This window comes from Hyla sarda, chromosome 6 (genome assembly GCF_029499605.1).
Source record: "Hyla sarda isolate aHylSar1 chromosome 6, aHylSar1.hap1, whole genome shotgun sequence".
NCBI lineage: Eukaryota > Metazoa > Chordata > Amphibia > Anura > Hylidae > Hyla > Hyla sarda.
The window spans coordinates 45,668,858-45,693,087 of record NC_079194.1 but is presented as its reverse complement, the minus strand read 5'-3'; the positions used below and the strand labels follow the sequence as shown (position 1 = coordinate 45,693,087).

At 47.1% G+C, this 24,230-nt stretch overlaps 1 protein-coding gene across 3 annotated transcripts in view; it reads right to left on the bottom strand.

Annotated features, from left to right (window-relative positions):
* LRRC52 (leucine rich repeat containing 52) overlaps nt 1-24,230 on the bottom strand; it is a 120,566-nt gene that overhangs the window by 42,070 nt on the left and 54,266 nt on the right. Inside the window, exon 1 of one of the 3 annotated variants that reach the window (XR_008844812.1) lies at nt 6,719-6,984. The exons of the other annotated variants lie outside the window; for them this stretch is intronic. The gene's annotated coding sequence lies outside the window, so the exon portion shown is untranslated. Of the gene's footprint in view, nt 1-6,718; nt 6,985-24,230 lie in introns of those variants that run through there. 3 annotated transcript variants of the gene reach the window in all.

The window sequence follows — 24,230 nt, the reverse complement described above, 5'->3', positions numbered from 1 at the left end:
AGAAGAGTAAGCCTGAAGAAGCTGCAGAGAAGAGCCAAACAGTAGTAGAAGCTGATTCTACACAAGAAACGGAAGGAGCCAAAGACTCTGAAGCCAAACCTGAGGAAGCTGGAGCCCCTGAAGAGAAAGCTAGAAGGGATGAGGTGAAACCATGTGAGGAATCCACTGAAGTCAAAACTGTGGAGAAACCAGGTGGGAAGTCCTCTAAATTTGAAACTGAGATGGACCTGTGTCGGAGGTCCTCTGAAGCTACAGAGAACAAGACAGTGGTTGGTGAAGCCACTGAGGCAGAAAGATTCTCTGAAGCAGAGGCAGAGGTCCGGCAAGCCAGAAGAAGACAAAGGTTAGAAGCATCGGTCCTCTCTGTCCTTAATTTCAAGAACCCTGCCCACACCAGGGTGAAGAACCTGGTACTGGAGAGGTGTGACCGAGAGACTTGCAATTGGTGGCTGGTAAAAGTCAGGAAGAAAAAAGTCAAGGACTTCAGAGATGTGGGACAAAAGTTGTCCAAGAGAAAGGAAAGGCAGATGGTTTCTGCCTTTCAAATACATGTGCTCCTTCCCGGTGTTCTGAGCAAAGGGGGGGGGGGGGGGGGGATATGTGATAAGGTGGCAAGGAAAGGGTGTATTTCCTTTGCTCACCCTGAAGTATCTCTCACCTGCTTCTTAAGTAATGAGGCAGCAGGGAAGGGAGGTGTATATAAGATGGAGACGCAGTCTAATCTGTGCTCTCCCTTGGAAACAGTATGCTGGCTGTTAGAGGGGGAGACACACGGGCCCTGTTTAGGTAACACGCAGAAGGCGCTGCGAGTGGTCCAAGTTCAGGTGTGAACTGGTAGCAAAACAGGTTGCAGGTGGCACAGGTTTTTAACTGGATGAGGGAAGCTCACCAGTTGATAGTCAGGACATGCTTACATGTGTAGTCAGTGACCAGACGGTCTATGGCTTTATTTTTGTTTATGTTTTGTTTTACCTGCAACCTGTGGAAATAAAGCTGGCGAAGAGCCAGACTTGTATGCGGAACTGTGGTCTGTGGTGTTATTGTGAGGAACGTGTCCCGTGGAAAGTGACCAGGACGATCCGAGAGCTAATCCCCAAGATGGTTCGTCACAATATATATATATATATATATATATATATATATATATATATATGTATAAATATGATAACGATATAGACTATGCCATAACACCCCTGAGGAAGTCACCAACAGGTGACGGAATGCGTGGGGTTCCAGGAGGGCACCTGCTCCAATTTACCACCACTGTATACTGTGTCTGGTTCCTTAAATCTCCTGTGCCTTGCTTATATATGTATATGTAGGAATATTACTTATTAGGTTGAATTGATTGTAAACATATACGTATTGTGTCTAAGATTGTATTTAAAGGGGTACTCCGCTGCTCAGTGTTTGGAACAAACTGTTCCGAACGCGGGAGCCAGCGCCAAGAGCTTGTGACATCATAGCCCCACCCTCTCATGATGTCACACCCCGCCCCCTCCCATAGACTTGCATTGAGGGGCGGGGTGTGATGGCATGAGGGGGCAGGGCTATGATGTCACAAGCTCCCGGTGCCGGTGTGAGGTGGTTTTTTGCGCCCCCGTAGATCCATGCGTCCGCTCCTCCCCCAGCTCTCCAAACATTTCCGAAGCTAGAACTGGGGGAGGGCAGAGCAAGGCGAAGGAGAAAGTTCAAGCCCCCTCCCACATCTCCCCTCCCTGAGCTCGGCTGCTGGACGCAGATCTCTACGGCCCGCCCCCTCCCTGAGGACATAGATCTCCACGGCAGGTCCTTCCCTCATCTCCCCGAGCTGAGGACGTAAATCTCCACGGCAGGTCCCCTCCGTACAGTATGTCCCCCTTTACACATAGAGCTCATTGGTAGCACTGCTCTACGTCCTCAGCTCGGGGAGATGAGGGAGGGGCCTGCTGTGGAGATCTATGTCCTCAGGGAGGGGGCGTGCCGTAGAGATCTGCGTCCAGCCGAGCTCAGGGAGGGGAGATGAGGGAGGGGGCGTGAACCTCCTCCTTCCCCTTGCTCTGCCCTCCCCCAGTTCTAGCTTCGGAAATGTTCGGAGAGCTGGGGGAGGAGCGGACGCATAGATCTACGGGGGCGCAAAAACCCACCGCACACCGGCTCCAGCGATCGGAACAGTTTGTTTTAAACGCTGAGCAGCAGAGTACCCCTTTAATGCATTGGCTTTGGAATACATAAGTGTATTACAATTACTAATATATTTGTGATATATATGAGACAATATGGGGATACAGATTATTTAGGTGCCCTGGGAGGGGTCCACTGGGCTTCTCCCTGTTACGGGAGGGCATTTTTGTGCCTTTTAAATGTTTTTAAATGGGGATTTGTCTGATTAGAAGTGTTTTTGTAATTTAAATAAAGATTGATATTTTTGTGAGACATTGGGTGTGCATAGTGTACTTCTTTCTTCTTGTTGTTGTATCTCCTTTGCAGGAGGTGTTTCGGCCCCGACATGCCCCCTCCATGTATGTCTATGGGAGAGGTGGAGATGCAGCTTTCGTGCAGCCCCGCCTCTCCCATAGAACTGTACGGAGGGGGCGTGTCGTCCACCTCAGTCAGGTCGACGTCATGCGCATTAGCTGTGCACAACTGTGGTAAAGAACCGTGGTCAGTCCCCCCTGATAAGTGTCTATGGCTGCATTACACCTTTAGGGTACGCCCACACGGACAGATTACCTGCAGATTTTCCGCAGCGTATTTGCTGCAGAAATTCCGCAGCGGATTTTGCTACCATTGACTTCAATGGGTCCGGAGGAAAATCTGCAAATCTGTCTCTATTGCGGATTTTCAAACGGGAAGTGATTATATATTAGGGAACTGTGCCCAGTCTCTAAGCAACACGTATAACAGAGCAACACAAAAACACAGTGCCAATGACCTAAATTTTTTTTTTTATGTCTGAGTCACATATTACCCTACTGCCACAATGTAATCACTGCCAAAAATTACCATTGTGTGTAAAGTCTCTTGTTCTCCTGACTTGTAAATCCTTAGAAAACAACTCATAGTGGTGCTACAAAGATTTCAATATATTAATATATATAATATACCTACAAAAAGTTTATATACTCAATGGCCACTTTGTTAGACCTTTGTGACCAAGAAGTACCGTATTTATCGGGGTATACCACGCACCAACCTATAACACGCACCCTCATTTTACCAAGGATATTTGGGTAAAAAAAGTTTTTTACCCAAATATCCATGGTAAAATGAGGGTGCGTGTGTGCGCGTGTATACCCCGATACACCCCCAGGAAAGGCAGGGGGAGAGAGGCCGTCGCTGCCCGCTTCTCTCCCCCTGCCTTTCCTGGGGTCTAGAGCGCTGCTGCCGGCTCTTCTCTCCCCCTGGCTATCGGCGCCGCTGCCCGTTTTGCCCCCCTGACTATCGGTACCGGTGCCGATAGCCAGGGGGAGAGAAGCGGCGCCGACAGCCAGGGGGAGAGAAGGGGCAGCGGCACCCATTGCCGGCGGCGGTGCCCCGTTGCCTCCCCCCATTCCCGGTGGCATAATTACCTGTTGCCGGGGTCAGGTCCGCGCTGCTTCAGGCCTCCGGCGTGCGTCCCCTGCGTCGTTGCTATGCACTGCACGGCGCGGCGCACTGACGTCATGCACTGCGCCGTGCAGCGCATAGCAACGACGAAGGGGACGCACGCCGGAGGCCTGACTCAATGTATGTGTGTATGTATGTGTGTGTGTATGTTCTTGTATATAGTAAAATATATATATAACTCAATGTATGTGTGTATGTATGTACGTCCAAACAGCTAAAGATATTAACATGAAACTTGGCACACATGTTACTTATATGTCAACAACAAACATAGGATAGGTAATTTAAAGGGGTTATCCAGGAAAAAACTTTTTTTTATAGATCAACTGGCTCCAGAAAGTTAAACAGATTTGTAAATTACTTCTATTAAAAAAATCTTAATACTTTCAGTACTTATGAGCTTTTGAAGTTAAGGTTGTTCTTTTCTGTCTAAGTGCTCTTTGATGACACGTGTCTCGGGAACCGCCCAGTTTAGAAGCAAATCCCCATAGCAAACCTCTTCTAAACTGGGCATTTCCCGAGACACGTGTCATCAAAGAGCACTTAGACAGAAAAGAACAACCTTAACTTCAGAAGCTCATAAGTACTGAAAGGATTAAGATTTTTTTAATAGAAGTAATTTACAAATCTGTTTAACTTTCTGGAGCCAGTTGATCTATAAAAAAAAAGTTTTTTCCTGGATAACCCCTTTAACCCTTACTCACCCCCATTTGCCAGGGTCAGGGTTTTTGTTTAAAGTCCCATACAAGTCTATGGGAAATATATGTTACTGCATAACTTCAAAACGGCTGGAAATATTTTGATAATACTTGGTCACATGTTACTTATATGTCAACTTAAAATATAGGATAGTTAATGTAACCCTTAACTACCCCCATTTGTGAGGGTCAGGATTTTTGTTTAAAGTCCCATGTAAATCTGCAGGAAATGTATGTTCCCACATAACTTCTGTACGGCCAGAGATATTTCAGTAATACCTGGTATACATATTACTTAGAAGTCAAATAAAAATATATGATAGTTAAATTAACCCTTACCCACACCCTTATATAAAAGATGGGTTTTTGTTTCAACTCCCATACAAGTATATGGGACTTCCAGTACCTTACTCTACCATCTCCTGGTGAATGTGTCAGTCTGGCTTGCAAGTCACACCCCATCTCACAAACACATACCCACTGTTTAAGCCCCACCCCTTTTATTCTTTACCCTTTTTGTGCATCGGTCTGGCTTGCAAATCACGCCCAGTCCCACAAAGCCACATCCCCTTCTATTTTCAGCTTACAATATCTTCATCCCAAATTAGTCCTATCTGAAGACAGAATATGAGGATGTGACATAAGGACGGGATAAGAGGTTGGGATATGAGGACGGGATATGAGGTCGGATATTAGGACAGCATATGAGGATGGGATATGAGGATAGCATATGTGTTACAGTTGTGCTCAGGCTGGACTCGCCGGCCATGAGCGCTTTCTGTCCCCGCTGCCGGCGGGGCTGAGATTCGCATAGCGGGACGCGCCTGCATGCAAATCTCAGCCCGTTGTCACTTAAGGTCCTGTGTCTCTGTTCTATGTGTCCCCGCAGCTCCGTGCCTCTGCCTTCTAGGGCGTGTATGTGCCGGAGCGCACTTTCTTAAAGGACCAGTACCAAATTAGTTAAAGTGCTTGCACCTGTCCCTGCTCAATAAGTATCTGCTCCTCCCTGCTCCCTGGGTCGGATCTTGGTTGTCTGTCTTTGTCTGTGATAGTCCTGTTCCTGAGTCAAGTCCTGTTCCCGAGTCTGTGTACCTGTTCCTAGTTCCGGCCTGTCCTGTACCTGTGTTCCTGCCTTGTCCTTCTGCCCTGCCAGCCACGTCCTGCCCACCACGTCCTGCCAGCCTCTGTCTGTGCCACGTCACCCCCAGCTACCTGTGTGGACGAGTCGTGCCAGGGGTAGCGACCTGGCTGCCACCTGCGGCAGCAAGACTATCCCGCTTTGCGCCGGGCTCTGGTGAAAACCAGTGGCGCCTTAGATCCCGCTCCCCGGCATGGCTCAAGTCTCCTTCCACACAGGCCCAGAGGATCCACCTCCTGCCATCCACCTGCCGTGATTCCTAACACTATGAGGACGGGATATGAGGACGTGATAGAAGGTCGAGATATGAGGACGGGATATGAGGTCGGGATATGAGGACGGGAAAGGAGGTCGAGATAGGAGGATGGGATAGGAGGTCGTGATATGAGGTCGGGATAGGAGGACAAGATAGGGGGATGGGATATGAGGTTGAGATATGAGGATGGGATATCAGGACGGGATATGATGACGGGATATGATGACGGGTTATGAGGTCGAGATATGAGGAAGGGATATGAGGACGGTATAGTTGGTCGAGATAGGGATAGGAGGACGGGATAGGAGGACAGGAAAGAAGGTCGGGATAGGAGGATGGGACATAAGGTCGGGATATGAGCATATGAGCACAGGATATGAGGTTGAGATATGAGGATGGGATATGGGGATGGGATATGGGGTTGGGATATGACAACAATATATGAGGATGGGATATGAAGTCAAAAGCTTCCACCTTTTGTTGATTTTCCTCCCCAACAAGGATTAGGAAGGAAAAATTCCGGGTACTCAGCTAACATATATATATATATATATATATATATATATATTTTTTATTACTGCACTTTTTTCAGTAGTGTCTAATACTAACCTAATCTGATGCAAGTTTATTCTATATACAAAAGGTGGTGTTTCCACACCAGGGTGCCTCCAGCTGTTGCGAAACTAAAACTCCCAGCATGTTTTGCAGCAGCTGGAGGCACCCTTGTTGGGAAACACTGTACTAAGGAGTAGATCTAGAACGTGGTTCCCCAATAAAAAGCCAGAGCCCTCCAGGAGGTGACCTGTATGTATACCAGGACATTTTCTGTGACAATTCCAACTATATGTTAGAAGGCCCCCTACTTATGGCTTTTATTTGTACAGTAGTCTTTCACAATACTGACGGCCTTTAGCTGGGGACACAGAAATCCCAAAATACGCCAGTGAGACGGATGCTTTCCTGCCGTCCCCCCACCCCCCCTAGACATCAGCATACGACATTGAGAAAGACATAAAGAATAATACGTTATCAGCTTACCCCATCATAATACTGGTAACAGCGCTTCCCAGAACAACGATAAGAGATACAAAAGGCAGGGAGCCGCATACATTTAGGAGCCAGTTATCCTATATCAATGTCACCTGGAGCAGGATCAGCTGACGTGATCTCCTCAGGTAACCCTTTCTTCACCACTGTGTACATGTAGAGGACAGGAGCTTCTTCAGGGTTCTGTACAGTACACACAATGTCCAAAAAAATATAAAATAGAGCTGTCCTCACCTGGAGCAGCTAACTGTGGCATAGGTTAAGAGTAGTACAGAACATGTAGTACCTCCCTGCACTGTAGGGGGTGCTACCATACACCAGTCAGTGCATGCACTTCAGTAATACAGGTGTTTTACCAGTGAAATGTTTTGCAAATTTGGACTGTCCATAGAATTGTATGTTAAAGGGGTACTCTGCCGAAAAACATCTTATCCCCCTATCCAGCAGTGGAAACCCTATGATCTCCAACGCGGCACCCTTGTCATCTGTGCACGGAGGGAACTCTTCCCCGTGCCGGATGACTGACGACTACAGCCGCCACGCCTCGTCCATTCATGTCTATGGGAGGAGGTGTGACGGCTACATACTAGCTGCCACGCACCCTCCCATAGACATCAATCCCGTTCTCCTATCCTGTTCTCCTATCCCGACCTCTTATCCCGACCTCCTATCCCGACCTCCTATCTTGACCTCCTATCTCGACCTCCTATCCTGACCTCCTATCTCGACCTCCTATCCTGACCTCCTATCCTGACCCGTAATATGTGTACCAGGTATTGAAATATCTACAGTCGTACGGAAGTTATATGGGGACATACATTTCCCATTGATTTGCATGGGACTTTAAACAAAAACCCCAACCTTAACAAATGGGGGGTGGTTAAGGGTTAAATTAACTATCCTATATTTTAAGTGGACATATAAGTAACATGGGACCAAGTATTATCAAAATATCTCCAGCCTTTTGGAAGTTATGCAGTAACATATATTTCCCATAAACTTGTATGGGACCTTAAACAAAAACCACAACCCTGGCAAATGGGGGTGAGTAAGGGTTAAATTACCTATCCTATGTTTGTTGTTGACATATAAGTAACATGTGTGCTAAGTTTCATGTTAATATCTTTAGCCGTTTGGACGTGATGCTGGAACATACACACATACACACATACATACACACACATACACACACACATTGAGTTTTATATATATATACTAGCTGAGTACCCGGCGTTGCCCGGTTTTTCCTTTCTAATCCTTGTTGGGGAGGAAAATAAACAAAGGTGGAAGCTTTTGACTTCACATCCCATCCCCATATATTGTTGTCATATCCCAACCCCATATCCCGTCCTCCTATCCCGTCCTCCTATACCGTCCTCCTATCCCGACCTCCTATCCCGTCCTCCTATCCCATCCTCCTATCTCGACCTCCTATCCCGTCCTCCTATTCCGACCTCCTATCCCGACCTCCTATCCCGACCTCCTATCCTGACCTCCTATCCTGACCTCATATCCCGTCCTCATATGCCGTCCTCCTATCCCGTCCTCCTATCCTGGTCCTCCTATCCCGTCCTCCTTTCCCGTCCTCCTATCCCGTCCTCCTATCCTGTCCTCATATCTCGACCTCCTATCTCGACCCCCTATCTCGTCCTCCTATCCCGTCCTCCTATCCCGTCCTCCTATCTTGTCCTTCTATCTTGACCTCCTATCTCGACCTCCTATCCCGACCTCCTATCCCAACCTCCTATCCCGACCTCCTATCCCGACCTCCTATCCCGTCCTCCTGTCTCGACCTCCTATTCTGACCTCCTATCCCGTCCTCCTATCCCGACTTCCTATCCCGACCTCCTATCCCGACCTCCTATCCCGACCTCATATCCTGACCTCCTATCCCGACCCGTAATATGTGTACCAGGTATTGAAATATCTCCAGCCGTACGGAAGTTATACAGTAACATACATTTCCCATTGATTTGCATGGGACTTTAAACAAAAACCCCGACCCTCACAAATGGGGGTTGTTAAGGGTTAAATTAACTAACATATATTTTAAGTGGACATATAAGTAACATGTGACCAAGTATTATCGAAATATCTCCAGCCGTTTGGAAGTTATGCAGTAACAAATATTTCCCATAGAGTTGTATGGGACATTAAACATAAAACCTGCCCCTGGCAAATGAGGGTGAGTAAGGGTTAAATCACCTATCCTATTTTTGTTGCTGACATATAAGTAACATGTGTGCCAAGTTTCATGTTAATATCTTTAGCTCTTTGGACGTGATGCTGGAACATACACACATACATACACATACACGTTGAGTTTCATATATATAGATTTGGTATTATATTGTTGATGGTGTGCACACTTACCCACGTGTTGGGATTTCTTTACTATCGGTGACATGTTTAGTTGTCCAACACACTGCTTGTAGTTGAAAGAGCGCTCTTCCCAAAGTAACTTTAGAACCTCTCTTTACACTGTGGTGGCCCGGAGGTGTAACCCCGTGCTCCTCCTGTCCTGTCAGGTAGCCTCCTTCAGTGTCCCCAAGGCCCCCTGCACTTGTTTCCCAATTGCAAATATGTTTTACCATGTAAAGTGTTATAAAATGTAATGTTGCTTTAAGAGTTATACCATGTGATATGTCATGTGATTGTTACCCAGGAGGTACCAGTGACCAGGTGATACCAACAGCTTTATGAGTCAAGTCAAGTCAGTCCCTGTCATCTGTCAAGTCAGCATGGTCTGCATTCAGTAGTCCAGTCCTACTACAAGTCCCAGCAAGCCCTTAAGGTCTCTGAGTTATTGGTCACCTCCTCAGGCCCTGGCTGAACTGTATAGACTTTACCATCTGTCTACCCTCAGTAAGGCTACCGTTGTCCGTAACTTGGTGTCAGAGACTTTATTGCCCCCGTGCCTAGCTCAGGATCCAGCGGTATACCTTCGGGTGGTTTTAGGCTAAACCACGCCCTCGCGTCACGAATACAAGGGGTTAATGCCATTTTCCTGAAGCCCTGCATCAAAGGAGCAGCGCCGCCGGAACCTCTCAGTTTGCCATAAGTCAGTAAGAGAAGCAGCATGGCAGAACAGGCAAGCAAACGTGCAGAGAGTCACAAGATGGCGCCGGAGGCCCGGAAATTTGCCGCAGCCGCGGCGCAAATGTTTCGGGAGCTGGCAAATCGTCTACAGCGCATATACATCGGGGCCGAAGAGGCCTGCTACCATGTCCTGCTGCTCGAGGATGATGGAGACTGGCCACTAACCCCGGAGGAGGGAAAGCCAGCATCTTCTAGTGCATCATCGGCGGTGAGGCTGTCCCCTCACCACCGGACCTGTGGGTTCTCGGCCGAAATTCACACCAAGGAGTCAGAAGTAAGTACCCCCAGCTGAGACCGCATTCTCTACTGCTCCTTCTACCTCTAGCGCAGAGCAAACTCTCCAGGCCCAGAAGTCTGTCACCCCCAGCCACCACCATTACCTAAGTGGTTGTTTGGCGATGAGCCTGGACTGATCCGATACATGAGGGAGCACCTTCTTCCCCTGCCAGGGAAGTCCCATCCCCCAGTCCCTCCGGCCCAGTCCAAGAGGGCACAGAGGGTACAGAGAGTGGAGAGATATGGGCCAAAGCTACTGCCATATGAGGTGCGACAGGTGCAGCAACAGGACACCAAAGCATTAGAGGCCCTGTACATCAGAAAATTGGAACATCCCCGAGAGGGAGAGCCACCCTGGGACGCGGCTGCACTATGGTGGGGAAATTCGACAAAGTGCGGGGGTTTGGCACCCTCATGGACTGTCGTCATGGAGGGATCATCCTGGTCAATCGTCGGGCAGTGCAGAGAGACTATCTTCCCCTGTCCATGCATTCTCTAGAGAGCGGGGAGATAGTGGAGTATACTCCTGTACAAAGCTTGAGAGGAGAGTGGGCGGCTGTGGTGACCCGTCCGAAGAATCCAACCCAGATTCCGTTTGCTTGCTTCCCATTGAACGACTGGGATGACAATCCCTTTGGGTTGCTGCCGCCTAAAGTCAGAGGTACCGTCCAGAAGGAGGAAGTCTACATGCCCGAAGTGCCTGTCATGGCACCAAAGTATCTACAACAGTAGTCTGTGAATGTGCCCAGGCCTACTCCTGTGGTCAAGGAGGTTTGGCCTAACCAGCGGGCACCAACTGAAGTGCCTCGGCCTACTCCCACAGAGGAGGTTTGGCCGGCCCAACCGGCACCAGTCATTGTTCCCCAGTGGCGCATTCCAAGTGCCAATTTTTTTCTTTTTTTTCAATAACTGATGTAACATTAAAATCCTCATAATATTTCAGGCCAGCCATTTAATGCCTAAGTTTAATGACTAATGCCATGTTTATCCTTCTGGATATTTCATATTTTTGCATTTTCTTCATTAGATGCTCAGAATTCTCGAAAGTTGGAGCATAGTTGCCCTAAACAGTGACTCCACAACTAGAAGACAGTCCCGATTCTGGAATAAGTGCAGGGACGTCTCAGGTCAAAACAACAAACTACAAACCATAGGGTAAAGGTCAGGGAGAAACAGTCAGGACACAATGGGTTAACCTGCACAGGATGCTAAACTCAGGGGAAGACAAAGAAACAGAAAGGATGGCCAGCAAGCTGGATCAAAAAGCCAAGAGGGCAACAGAAGTAACAAATGGAATAGAAAGGTTTAACCAATATCAGAGCAAAAGTCACAGAACCAGAACAAAGAAACAGATGCAAGGCATAGCCAGCTACAGAGTACAAGCTCTTTCACAGGCAGTGTCTCAGAGGACACTGCATACTTAAATAGCCAGAGCTAGAAGGGTGTGGACGTAAAAGAGACACCTCATTGGACAGAAAAACATGAGGCAGGATAGGCCAGGGTGTCGCCACAGCAACCACAAGCTTTTCCAGAGACTAGAAAGGTTTAACCCTTAGGGAAAAACTAGGTAGAGTCATTATGCAATTGGTCTTGCTGTGATAATTGTTTGTGGTATACCACAAGCAGATGTGTGTGGTATAGCTATAAATGTACCCTAAATCAGAGTACCCCAATAATTCAATGTTATCATATTTTAACATAAAACTTAACAGGGGAGCTAAACGTGTATTATATTTTCTTGTTTCCTGGTAGCTCCCTTTCCACTTATACATTTCTCTCCACTTTAATGGGATGGGCTGAGATGGTGGGGCAAGGGCTATTTTGTGATTGCTGCATGCTGTCAAAAATCTCACCCACAACATAGTGCAGCCATAGTACCTTCCCCACCTTCTCAGCAGTCCCATTTTATGCAGAGAGGAAGTTGTAGGGCTAAAATGGCACAAAATTTGTAAGTGGTAATTTCGGAGGAAATGTGATACCTTTTCAGCTCCCCAAATAATCACTTCAAAGAAAAACTGTCAGCCTGTTCACCCACACAAAGAGCAGAGCACTCACATGACCAGCGACTCCAGGCCACAGACAATGAATATGTAATCTTAACCGGTGGGGCCACGCTTCTAGCGTGCAATTCACAAAAGTTTGTAGAGGATCTTTTGGGGGACATATCTCCGGACCTACAGGATGTAAGATAGTAAGTTACTCTTGGTTGAACTCCTGTTTACCCACACTATAACACAGTTCATCGGGGTTAGTGTGGTTGAACAGGCTGACAGTTTCCCCCGTGATCAGACATCTTATCCCCTATCCTTTGAATAGGAGTCTTTGTGTTAGATACTTTTTTCTGGGTCTACATATCCCTTGCATCATTTAAAGGGGTATCCCAGGCCAAAACTTTTTTTTTATATATCAACTGGCTCCGGAAAGTTAAACAGATTTGTAAATTACTTCTATTAAAAAATCTTAATCCTTCCAATAGTTATTAGCTTCTGAAGTTTTCTGTCTAACTGCTAAATGATGATGTCACGTCACGGGAGCTGTGCATGATGGGAGAATATCCCTTGGATGATGGGAGAATATCCCCATAGGAGCTGCTATATCCCCATAGGACAGCTCCCGGGACGTGAGTCATCAGAAAGCAGTTAGACAGAAAACAGCAACTCAACTTCAGAAGCTAATAACTATTAGAAGGATTAAGATTTTTTAATAGAAGTAATTTACAAATCTGTTTAACTTTCCGGAGCCAGTTGATATATAAAAAAAAGTTTTTGCCTGGAATACCCCTTTAAGGGATGGATGTCATGTATGGGTGTTTTTTTTTTGGACTGCCTCAACATTTATAAACAGACATATAACCTCTGGCGACAGGGCCAGCTCAAGGCATTGTGCTTTTTTACAGTATTTTATTTGAAAAATGGGAAAAGAGGGGTGATTTTAACTTCTAACATGGGGTATTATATTTTTAGAAAATGTTTTAACTTATTTTTAACATTTATACATATATCTGAGAACAATATAACCAATAATACCAGAATACAAGGAGGAATATTAACACCATACATATTATCATCATACTGTTATGGATCAAATCCTGTATACTGACCAGTATTACCAATAATACCAGTATACAAGGAGGAATATTATCACCATACATATTACTGTCATAGTGTTACTGACCAAATCCTGTATACTGAGACCAATATTACCACTAAAACCAGTATACAAGTAACAAATAATACCACCACAGAATGACTAATACCCCCACACTGCTACTAAATAAAACAACATGCTACACCCCCCCACACACTCACACACATAACACCGCCACTCTGTGGCCGCTGCACACAAGGTCCCGATACAAGTGTCAGGACCTTGTGTGCTAGACTTAGTGACCAGTCCGCGCTTCAGGTGGCTGCAGCATGGCCAGCCCACTCTTCTCGGGTGGAAATTTGTCAGCCCTGTGAAGGTGCCGCCTTGGTCCAATGGAGCCAGTGTCTGGTGACAATAAAAGCACAATATATTTAAATATACAGTACTAGACATAATCCAACATTCAGAAATAAGGTGGAAAAAAATAAGTACACCCTTCCTACTCCCACAACCTAAGGGTGCATCTTGAAGGTTATGCTGGCTTAAAAATGGTTATCCAGGAATAGAAAGACAGAGCTACTTTCTTACAAAAACAGCTCCCTGTCTCTCTCCAGGTTGGGTGCAGTTCTGCAGATCAGTTCGATTGAAGTGAATGGAGGCAAGTATTAATACCACAACCTGGAGACAGACAGGGAGCGTTTTTTTTTTTTTTTTTTAAGAAATTGGCTGTGTTTTTCTATGACTGGATAACTCCCTTCATATTAAACATCATTAGTAAATATTATACTATACGTGTAACAGGACAATCATTCTTAGCCCACTAGAAAACTAATATTTCTGGCTTTAAAAAATGTCAAGGTGTCTTGCCCAATCTCCCCACTTCTGCTGTCCCAGTGTACCTTCTCCAAGCTTTTTCCACCATAGATTTGTCACCATAGTGTTGACTTGTCCCTGCCAGTGAGTGAGCATTTACTGCATGTGAAAACAAAAGGATGAAGCACTGCTCAGTGAGGATCAGGGGCCAGTGGGAGGGCAATGGTGGGGTCAGGCAGGTGAGGTTAGTTACCTTTGTATTTTTAAGCCAACCCAAGCCCATAACCAAAACTTTTCCGGAACAGACAATGCCATTGTGCTTAAGAAATCCATCAAAGAAGAGGGCAAATATTTCTCTAGAATGGAGAGAGACTGAAAAACAAAGGTTATTTGTTAATTCATAGAACTTGGTGAAGAAGACCACCACATCTTTAGGGTATGTTCACACATCTGATTATAAATGCTGATGTGTATTTCCACAGCAGAAATCTGAGACTGAGCCTTGGATGTCTGGAAGGAGTGCAGAAGATCCACGCAAGGATGACCCGCAATGTCATGTAATGGGGCGAATCCTCAGTGAAACCATCACAAAGAAGTGATATGGCATGGGTTTTTTAATGCCCAGTTGGCTACAATCAATGCCGTAATTTGCTGTAAAATGGGGGTGGGGGTAGAAAACCCATTAGAAGGTGAATTTACACCAGGTATAATGTAGATTTTGGTCCAGGATTAACTCCAAAATCCAGGGCAAATCCAGTTTAAAAACAAAATAGGACACACATATTTTTCTTTTCTGTATTGATTTACATTTACAACACAGATCAATTTCATTTCATTAAAGGGGTATTCCACTGTGCCAATGTGGGTCCAAGACATCCTATAAGAACAGTTTACATTCATTAGGTTTTTATTTACTTTCCTTTAAGGGGTATTCCAGGAAAACTTTGTTTTTATATCAACTGGCTCCATAAAATTAAAAAACGATTTGTGAATTACTTCTATTAAAAAATCTTAATCCTTCCAGTAGTTATCAGTGCTGAAGTTGAGTTGTTCTTTTCTGTCTGACAACATTGCTCTCTGCTGACACCTCTGTCTCAGGAACTGTTCGAAGCATAAGAGATTTGCTATGGGGATATGCTCCTACTCTGGACAGTTCCTGAGACAAGCAGAGGTGTCAGCAGAGAGCACTGTTGTCAGACAGAAAAGAACAACTCATCTTCAGCAGCTGATAACTACTGGAAGGATTAAGATTTTTTAATAGAAGTAATTTACAAATCTGTTTAACTTTCTTGAGCCAGTTGATATAAAAACAAAGTTTTTCCTGGAATACCCCTTTAAGGAAAGTAAACAAAAACCTAATGCATGTAAACTGTTCTTACAGGATGTCTTGGACCAACACTGTGTCGTTTCTCATGGACAACCATTTTCATGGTAGATATGTGTCTAGTCCTGGCACAGTGGATGATAAAGTTAAGTTGTTTGGAAACATTGGGTGGAAACAAATTAATCCTATCACCAAAACAAACCACCGGGGTGAAAAGTTTATATTGTTCATGATACAGTGTGATACGATCAGCACCAGATATTATTTCTAGGCTAAGTGCTCTCATGCATGTTACCACGAGAGCTTGTGAGATAGCTCCTATAACAGTGACCCAGTCACTGGATATACCGTAAGTGTTACAGATGAACCTCTTACCCCTGTCACTAAGTGCCAGCATTCAGCGTGTACCTGTTCCCAAAGCCAGCAGATGCAATTACACCCGACTATGAAAGATGAACTGCATCTCCTGAGAAGCCTACCTGAGGAACCCTCTCCACATCGCCTTTATGACACATGGCTATGCACACAACAGAAGTCACAAATTACAGTAAAGTGAAACTATGTACAGGTACAGCAAAGTGTAAATTCTACTCAGAACCTGGACAGTTTTCACTGTGGTGGCGGGGTGTGTGGTGCAGGTCAGATGTTGTCACCCTAGGGACAGATGGCATTAACCCCTTGTATTCGTGTCGCCAGGGTGTGGTTTAGCCTATAGACACCTGAAGGTATAGGGTGCGTTCACATGCTAGCTTAATTTGAATGGGTCCGCGGACAGTCCGCACATCTGACACTATTGCGGATTGTCTGTGGACCCATTTAAATCAATGGTAGCGTAACTCGCAGCAGGATTCCCGCAGCGGGAAACCCGATGCTAGTAATAGCGTGTGAATGCACCCATACCGCTGAACTAGGCCTGGGGGCAATACGCCAACTTACGGACAATGGTAGCTTTACTGAGGGTAGACAGTTGGTAAAGTCTATACAGTTCAGCCAGGGCCCAATGAGGTGACCAGTGACACAGAGTAGTAGGACTGGACAATTGAATGCAGACCACGCTGACTTGACAGATGACAGGGACTGACTTGACTTGACTTAACTCTGTGACTTTAGCTTACTTGACTTGATGGTGGCTGCAGGACTTCACTTTGAGGTCTCCAACACTCTGGACACACACACTAGACACGACTGCACTGGACCTCAGCGTAGCAGAAGAGCAGAGCTCAAAGAGAGAGAAGCTCCACCCAGGGCTTATATGGGGGAGACTAGCAGGGAGCCCATAGGTCACTCTTGGGATCATCTGGTTACTGGTACCTCCTGAGTAACAATCACATGACATATCACATGGTATAACTCTTAAAGCGACATTACATTTTATAACATTTTACATGGTAAAACATATTTACAATGGGGAAACAAGTGCAGGGGGCCTTGGGGACACTTAAGGAGGCTGCCTGACAGGACAGTAGGAGCACAGGTAACACCTCCCGTACTGGGCTACCACATCACCTTTATCTCGAGCATCCAAACGTGAGCAGTAACATTGATAAGGTACATATCAATATTACATGAGGTAGATATATTTTTAATGGCTCCGAATGACCTGTTCATGTTCAGCACATCTCTGTGTTGGACAGTGTTGCCTATTAATATTGTTGTCACGATGCCGGCTGGCAGGTAGTGGATCCTCTGTGCCAGAGAGGGATTGGCGTGGACCGTGCTAGAGGATCGGTTCTAAGTCACTACTGGTTTTCACCAGAGCCCGCCGCAAAGCGGGATGGTCTTGCTGCGGCGGTAGTGACCAGGTCGTATCCCCTAGCAACGGCTCAACCTCTCTGGCTGCTGAAGATAGGCGCGGTACAAGGGAGTAGACAGAAGCAAGGTCGGACGTAGCAGAAGGTCGGGGCAGGCAGCAAGGATCGTAGTCAGGGGCAACGGCAGGAGGTCTGGAACACAGGCTAGGAACACACAAGGAAACGCTTTCACTGGCACTAAGGCAACAAGATCCGGCGAGGGAGTGAAGGGGAAGTGAGGTGATATAGGGAAGTGCACAGGTGTAAACACTAATTGGAACCACTGCGCCAATCAGCGGCGCAGTGGCCCTTTAAATCGCAGAGACCCGGCGCGCGCGCGCCCTAGGGAGCGGGGCCGCGCGCGCCGGGACAGAACTGACGGAGAGCGAGTCAGGTACGGGAGCCGGGGTGCGCATCGCGAGCGGGCGCTACCCGCATCGCGAATCGCATCCCGGCCAGAGGCGGTATCGCAGCGCCCCGGGCCCGGGGCGCTGCAGTGAGAGGAGTGTAGCGAGCGCTCCGGGGAGGAGCGGGGACCCGGAGCGCTCGGCGTAACAGTACCCCCCCCCTTGGGTCTCCCCCTCTTCTTGGAGCCTGAGAACCTGAGGACCAGACTTTTGTCCAGGATATTGTCCTCAGGTTCCCAGGACCTCTCTTCAGGACCACAACCCTCCCAATCCACTAAAAAGAAGGTTTTCCCTCTGACCTTTTTAGATGCCAAAATTTCCTTGACGGAGAAGATGTCCGAGGAGCCGGAGACAGGAGTGGGGGGAACAGATTTGGGAGAGAAACGGTTAATGATAAGTGGTTTAAGAAGAGAAACATGAAAGGCATTAGGAATACGAAGAGAAGGAGGAAGAAGAAGTTTGTAAGAGACAGGATTAATCTGGCGCAAAATCTTGAAAGGACCAAGATAGCGTGGTCCCAACTTATAGCTAGGGACACGGAAGCGGACATATTTGGCGGAGAGCCATACCTTGTCTCCAGGGGAAAAAATGGGAGGAGCTCTTCTTTTCTTATCCGCGAATCTCTTCATGCGTGAAGAAGCCTGTAAGAGAGAATTTTGGGTCTCTCTCCATATGATGGAGAGATCACGAGAAATTTCATCCACAGCGGGCAGACCAGAGGGCAAGGGGGTAGGGAGGGGGGGAAGAGGGTGACGGCCGTACACCACGAAAAACGGGGATTTGGAGGAAGATTCAGAGATTCTGAAATTATACGAGAATTCGGCCCAAGGTAGAAGATCTGCCCAGTCATCCTGGCGGGAGGAAACAAAATGTCGTAAATAGTCACCCAAGATCTGGTTAATTCTTTCTACTTGTCCATTGGATTGAGGATGGTATGCAGAAGAAAAATTTAATTTAATCTTGAGTTGTTTACAGAGAGCCCTCCAGAATTTAGACACAAATTGGACGCCTCTATCCGAGACGATCTGCGTAGGCAACCCGTGAAGACGAAAAATGTGTACAAAAAATTGTTTAGCCAACTGAGGCGCTGAAGGAAGACCAGGAAGAGGGATGAAATGTGCCATTTTGGAGAATCGATCAACGACCACCCAAATAACAGTGTTGCCATGGGATGGGGGTAAGTCAGTAATAAAATCCATACCAATCAGAGACCAAGGTTGTTCGGGAACAGGCAGAGGAAGAAGAAAACCAGCGGGCTTCTGGCGAGGAGTCTTATCCCGGGCACAGATAGTGCAGGCTCGCACAAAGTCCACCACATCAGTCTCTAGAGTCGGCCACCAATAGAAGCGAGAGATGAGTTGCACAGATTTCTTGATGCCCGCATGACCTGCGAGATGGGAGGAGTGACCCCATTTGAGGATTCCGAGGCGTTGGCGTGGAGAAACAAAGGTCTTTCCTGGTGGAGTTTGCCTGATGGAGGCTGGAGAAGTGGAAATCAGGCAGTCAGGAGGAATGATGTGTTGAGGAGAGAGTTCAATTTCAGAAGCATCTGAGGAACGAGAGAGAGCATCGGCCCTAATGTTCTTATCAGCAGGCCGAAAGTGAATTTCAAAATTAAATCGGGCAAAGAACAGAGACCACCTGGCCTGACGAGGATTCAGCCGTTGGGCAGACTCGAGGTATGAGAGGTTCTTGTGATCGGTGTAAATAATAACTGGAAATCTTGATCCCTCCAGCAGATGCCTCCATTCCTCAAGTGCTAATTTAATGGCTAGAAGTTCTCGATCCCCGATGGAGTAGTTCCTCTCCGCCGGAGAGAAGGTCCTAGAAAAAAACCCACAAGTAACAGCATGCCCGGAAGAGTTTTTTTGTAGAAGGACAGCTCCAGCTCCCACTGAGGAGGCATCAACCTCCAGTAGGAAGGGTTTAGATGGGTCAGGTCTGGAGAGCACGGGAGCCGAAGAGAAGGCGGACTTGAGTCGTTTAAAGGCGTCTTCCGCTTGAGGAGGCCAAGACTTGGGATCGGCATTTTTTTTGGTTAAAGCCACAATAGGAGCCACAATGGTAGAAAAATGTGGAATAAATTGCCTGTAATAATTGGCGAACCCCAAAAAACGTTGGATGGCACGGAGTCCGGAGGGGCGTGGCCAATCTAAGACGGCAGAGAGTTTATCTGGATCCATTTGTAGTCCCTGGCCAGAGACCAAGTATCCTAGAAAAGGAAGAGATTGGCATTCAAACAGACATTTCTCAATTTTAGCATAGAGTTGATTGTCACGAAGTCTCTGAAGAACCATACGGACATGCTGGCGGTGTTCTTCTAGATTGGCCGAAAAAATTAGGATATCATCAAGATATACAACAACACAGGAGTATAACAGATCACGAAAAATTTCATTAACAAAGTCTTGGAAGACAGCAGGGGCGTTGCACAGGCCAAAGGGCATGACCAGATACTCAAAGTGTCCATCTCTGGTGTTAAATGCTGTTTTCCACTCATCCCCCTCTCTGATGCGGATGAGGTTATAGGCGCCTCTTAAGTCCAATTTAGTAAAGATGTGGGCACCTTGGAGGCGATCAAAGAGTTCAGAGATGAGGGGTAAGGGGTAGCGGTTCTTAACCGTGATTTTATTAAGTCCGCGGTAGTCAATGCAAGGACGTAGAGAGCCATCTTTTTTGGACACAAAGAAAAATCCGGCTCCGGCAGGAGAGGAGGATTTACGGATAAAGCCCTTTTTTAGATTCTCCTGGACGTATTCAGACATGGCAAGAGTCTCTGGGGCAGAGAGAGGATAAATTCTGCCCCGGGGTGGAGTAGTGCCCGGGAGGAGGTCGATAGGACAGTCATAAGGCCTGTGAGGAGGTAGAGTCTCCGCTTGTTTTTTGCAGAAAACATCCGCGAAGTCCATATAGGCCTTAGGGAGACCGGTTACTGGAGGAAGCACAGAGTTACGGCAAGGGTTACTGGGAACCGGTTTTAGACAGTCCTTGGAACAAGAGGGCCCCCAACTCTTGATCTCCCCAGTGGACCAATCCAGGGTTGGGGAATGAAGTTGAAGCCAGGGAAGTCCAAGGAGAATTTCCGAGGTGCAATTGGGGAGGACCAAAAGTTCAATCCTCTCGTGATGAGATCCGATGCTCATTAGAAGGGGCTCCGTGCGGAAACGTATGGAACAGTCCAATCTTTCATTGTTTATACAATTGATGTAAAGGGGTCTGGTGAGACTGGTCACTGGGATGTTGAACCTGTTGACGAGAGAGGCCAAAATAAAATTTCCTGCAGATCCAGAGTCTAAGAAGGCCACAGAAGAGAAGGAGAAGGCAGAGGCAGACATCCGCACAGGCACAGTAAGACGTGGAGAAGCAGAGTGGACATCAAGGATTGTCTCACCTTTGTGCGGAGTCAGGGTACGTCTTTCCAGGCGGGGAGGGCGGATAGGACAATCCCTCAGGAAGTGTTCGGTACTAGCACAGTACAGGCAGAGGTTCTCCATGCGGCGTCGTGTCCTCTCTTGAGATGTCAGGCGAGACCGGTCGACCTGCATAGCCTCCACGGCGGGAGGCACAGGAACAGATTGCAGGGAACCAGAGGAGAGAGGAGCCGAGGAGAAGAAACGCCTCGTGCGAACAGAGTCCATATCTTGGCGGAGCTCCTGACGCCTTTCGGAAAAACGCATGTCAATGCGAGTGGCTAGGTGAATAAGTTCATGAAGATTAGCAGGCATTTCTCGTGCGGCCAGAACATCTTTAATGTTGCTGGATAGGCCTTTTTTAAAGGTCGCGCAGAGGGCCTCATTGTTCCAGGATAATTCAGAAGCAAGAGTACGGAATTGTACGGCATACTCGCCAACGGAAGAATTACCCTGGACCAGGTTCAACAGGGCAGTCTCAGCAGAAGAGGCTCGGGCAGGTTCCTCAAAGACACTTCGAATTTCCGAGAAGAAGGAGTGTACAGAGGCAGTGACGGGGTCATTGCGGTCCCAGAGCGGTGTGGCCCAAGCCAGGGCTTTTCCAGACAGCAGGCTGACTACGAAAGCCACCTTAGACCTTTCAGTGGGGAACTGGTCCGACATCATCTCCAAGTGTAATGAACATTGGGAAAGGAAGCCACGGCAAAGCTTAGAGTCCCCATCAAATTTATCCGGCAAGGATAGTCGTAGTCCAGAAGCGGCCACTCGCTGCGGAGGAGGTACAGGAGCTGGCGGAGGAGATGGTTGCTGGAGCTGTGGTAGTAACTGTTGTAGCATAACAGTCAGTTGAGACAGCTGTTGGCCTTGTTGCGCAATCTGTTGTGACTGCTGGGCGACCACCGTGGTGAGGTCAGCGACAACTGGCAGAGGAACTTCAGCGGGATCCATGGCCGGATCTACTGTCACGATGCCGGCTGGCAGGTAGTGGATCCTCTGTGCCAGAGAGGGATTGGCGTGGACCGTGCTAGAGGATCGGTTCTAAGTCACTACTGGTTTTCACCAGAGCCCGCCGCAAAGCGGGATGGTCTTGCTGCGGCGGTAGTGACCAGGTCGTATCCCCTAGCAACGGCTCAACCTCTCTGGCTGCTGAAGATAGGCGCGGTACAAGGGAGTAGACAGAAGCAAGGTCGGACGTAGCAGAAGGTCGGGGCAGGCAGCAAGGATCGTAGTCAGGGGCAACGGCAGGAGGTCTGGAACACAGGCTAGGAACACACAAGGAAACGCTTTCACTGGCACTAAGGCAACAAGATCCGGCGAGGGAGTGAAGGGGAAGTGAGGTGATATAGGGAAGTGCACAGGTGTAAACACTAATTGGAACCACTGCGCCAATCAGCGGCGCAGTGGCCCTTTAAATCGCAGAGACCCGGCGCGCGCGCGCCCTAGGGAGCGGGGCCGCGCGCGCCGGGACAGAACTGACGGAGAGCGAGTCAGGTACGGGAGCCGGGGTGCGCATCGCGAGCGGGCGCTACCCGCATCGCGAATCGCATCCCGGCCAGAGGCGGTATCGCAGCGCCCCGGGCCCGGGGCGCTGCAGTGAGAGGAGTGTAGCGAGCGCTCCGGGGAGGAGCGGGGACCCGGAGCGCTCGGCGTAACAATTGTCCTGTAATATTCATAATTTTGACTACATGATACATAATGCTATAAGTAATGTGGAAGTACGCTGTTTACGTGCACACATAGACTCAAAAGGGGGCTTAAAGGGGTACTCCGGTGGAAAACTTTTTTCTTTCAAATGAACTGATGCCAGAAAGTTAAACAGATTTGTAAATTTCTTCTATTATAAAATCTTTTCCCTTCCAGTACTTTTTAGCAGCTGTATGCTACAGAGGAAATTCTTTTCTTTTTAAATTTATTTTTTGTTGTGTCCACATTGCTCTCTGCTGACACCTGATGCCCATATCAGGAACTTTCCAGAGCAGCATAGGTTTGCAATGGGGATTTTCGCCTGCTCTGGACAGTTCCTGGTACGGGCATCAGGTGTCAGCAAAGAGCACTGTGGACAAGATAAAAAAAAGAAATTCCAAAAGAAAAGAATTTCCTCTGTAGCATACAGCTGCTAAAAAGTACTGGAAGGGTAAAGATTTTTTAATAGACGTAATTTACAAATCTATTTAACTTTCTGGACCGGTTGATTTAAAAAAAATATGTTTTCCATCGGAGTACCCCTTTAAGCACCTGCCCTTTTAATGCACCAGTTCTATAATGCCCTTACTGATTGGGAGCTCCATGGTTTGATGTGGATCCCATTCAGCTGACATGACTGCCAGAGGTTCCCTTACCTCAGGAAATATGTTGTGCTAACATATGTAAGGTTTATACAATCATTTTTTAATGAGAAGAAGTGCCCCTTTTTTTTTCTACCTAAGCTCCTGCCCCCCAAAATATATGTGCATGTCCCTGGCTGTTTATGTAAGTCAATACTAATAATCCAAACCAGTAAAGAGCACAGAAGATGCAGGCACTGCTGATCTACCCTTGAAAACAGCCTAGTCTTATGAGAGGCTAGCTGCGGTGAATATACAATGCACACTGTGGTGCTCATTTGTTGAAAAAACAACATGTGAATACAGTCCAAAACGAAAGAATTCCAAAGGCACTCACCAACTACTGTGTGACTTCTTTTTTATTGTTTCATAAAACAAATGCAGGATAAGGCGGCAGCATGCCGCTACGAGTGAAAGACGCCAGTGCGCTGGCGCACTGGCGTCTTTCACTCGTAGCGGCATGCTGCCGCCTTATCTTGCATTTGTCTATAAAACAATAAAGAAGACGTCACACAGGGGGAGAATTATCAACACATGTCCAGAGGAAAAGTTGCTGAGTTGCCTATAGCAACCAATCAGATCTATTCTTTCATTTTTGAAAAGGCCTCTGAAAAATGAAAGAAGCGATCTGATTGGTTGCTATGGGCAACTCAGCAACTTTTCCTCAGGACAGGTTTTGATAAATCTCCCCCACAGTACCTGGTGAGTGCCTTTGGAATTCTTCCATTTTGGACTCAATACTTATAATATATATTGGTATTACAAAGGCAAGCACAGAACTTTTTTCCGGTTGCCTTTTTTTCCTAATCCTGGCAACCTCCAACCTCTGTAACCAGGTTAGAGTGGACCCAAAGGAGGGACTCAGTTCTAGATTCTGGTTCTAGAATAGGAAGACAGGAATACCCCTTTATCATCCATGTACGAGAAATTATTTTTTTAAAAGAGTTGAATACATGTTACTAGTAATGAGGTT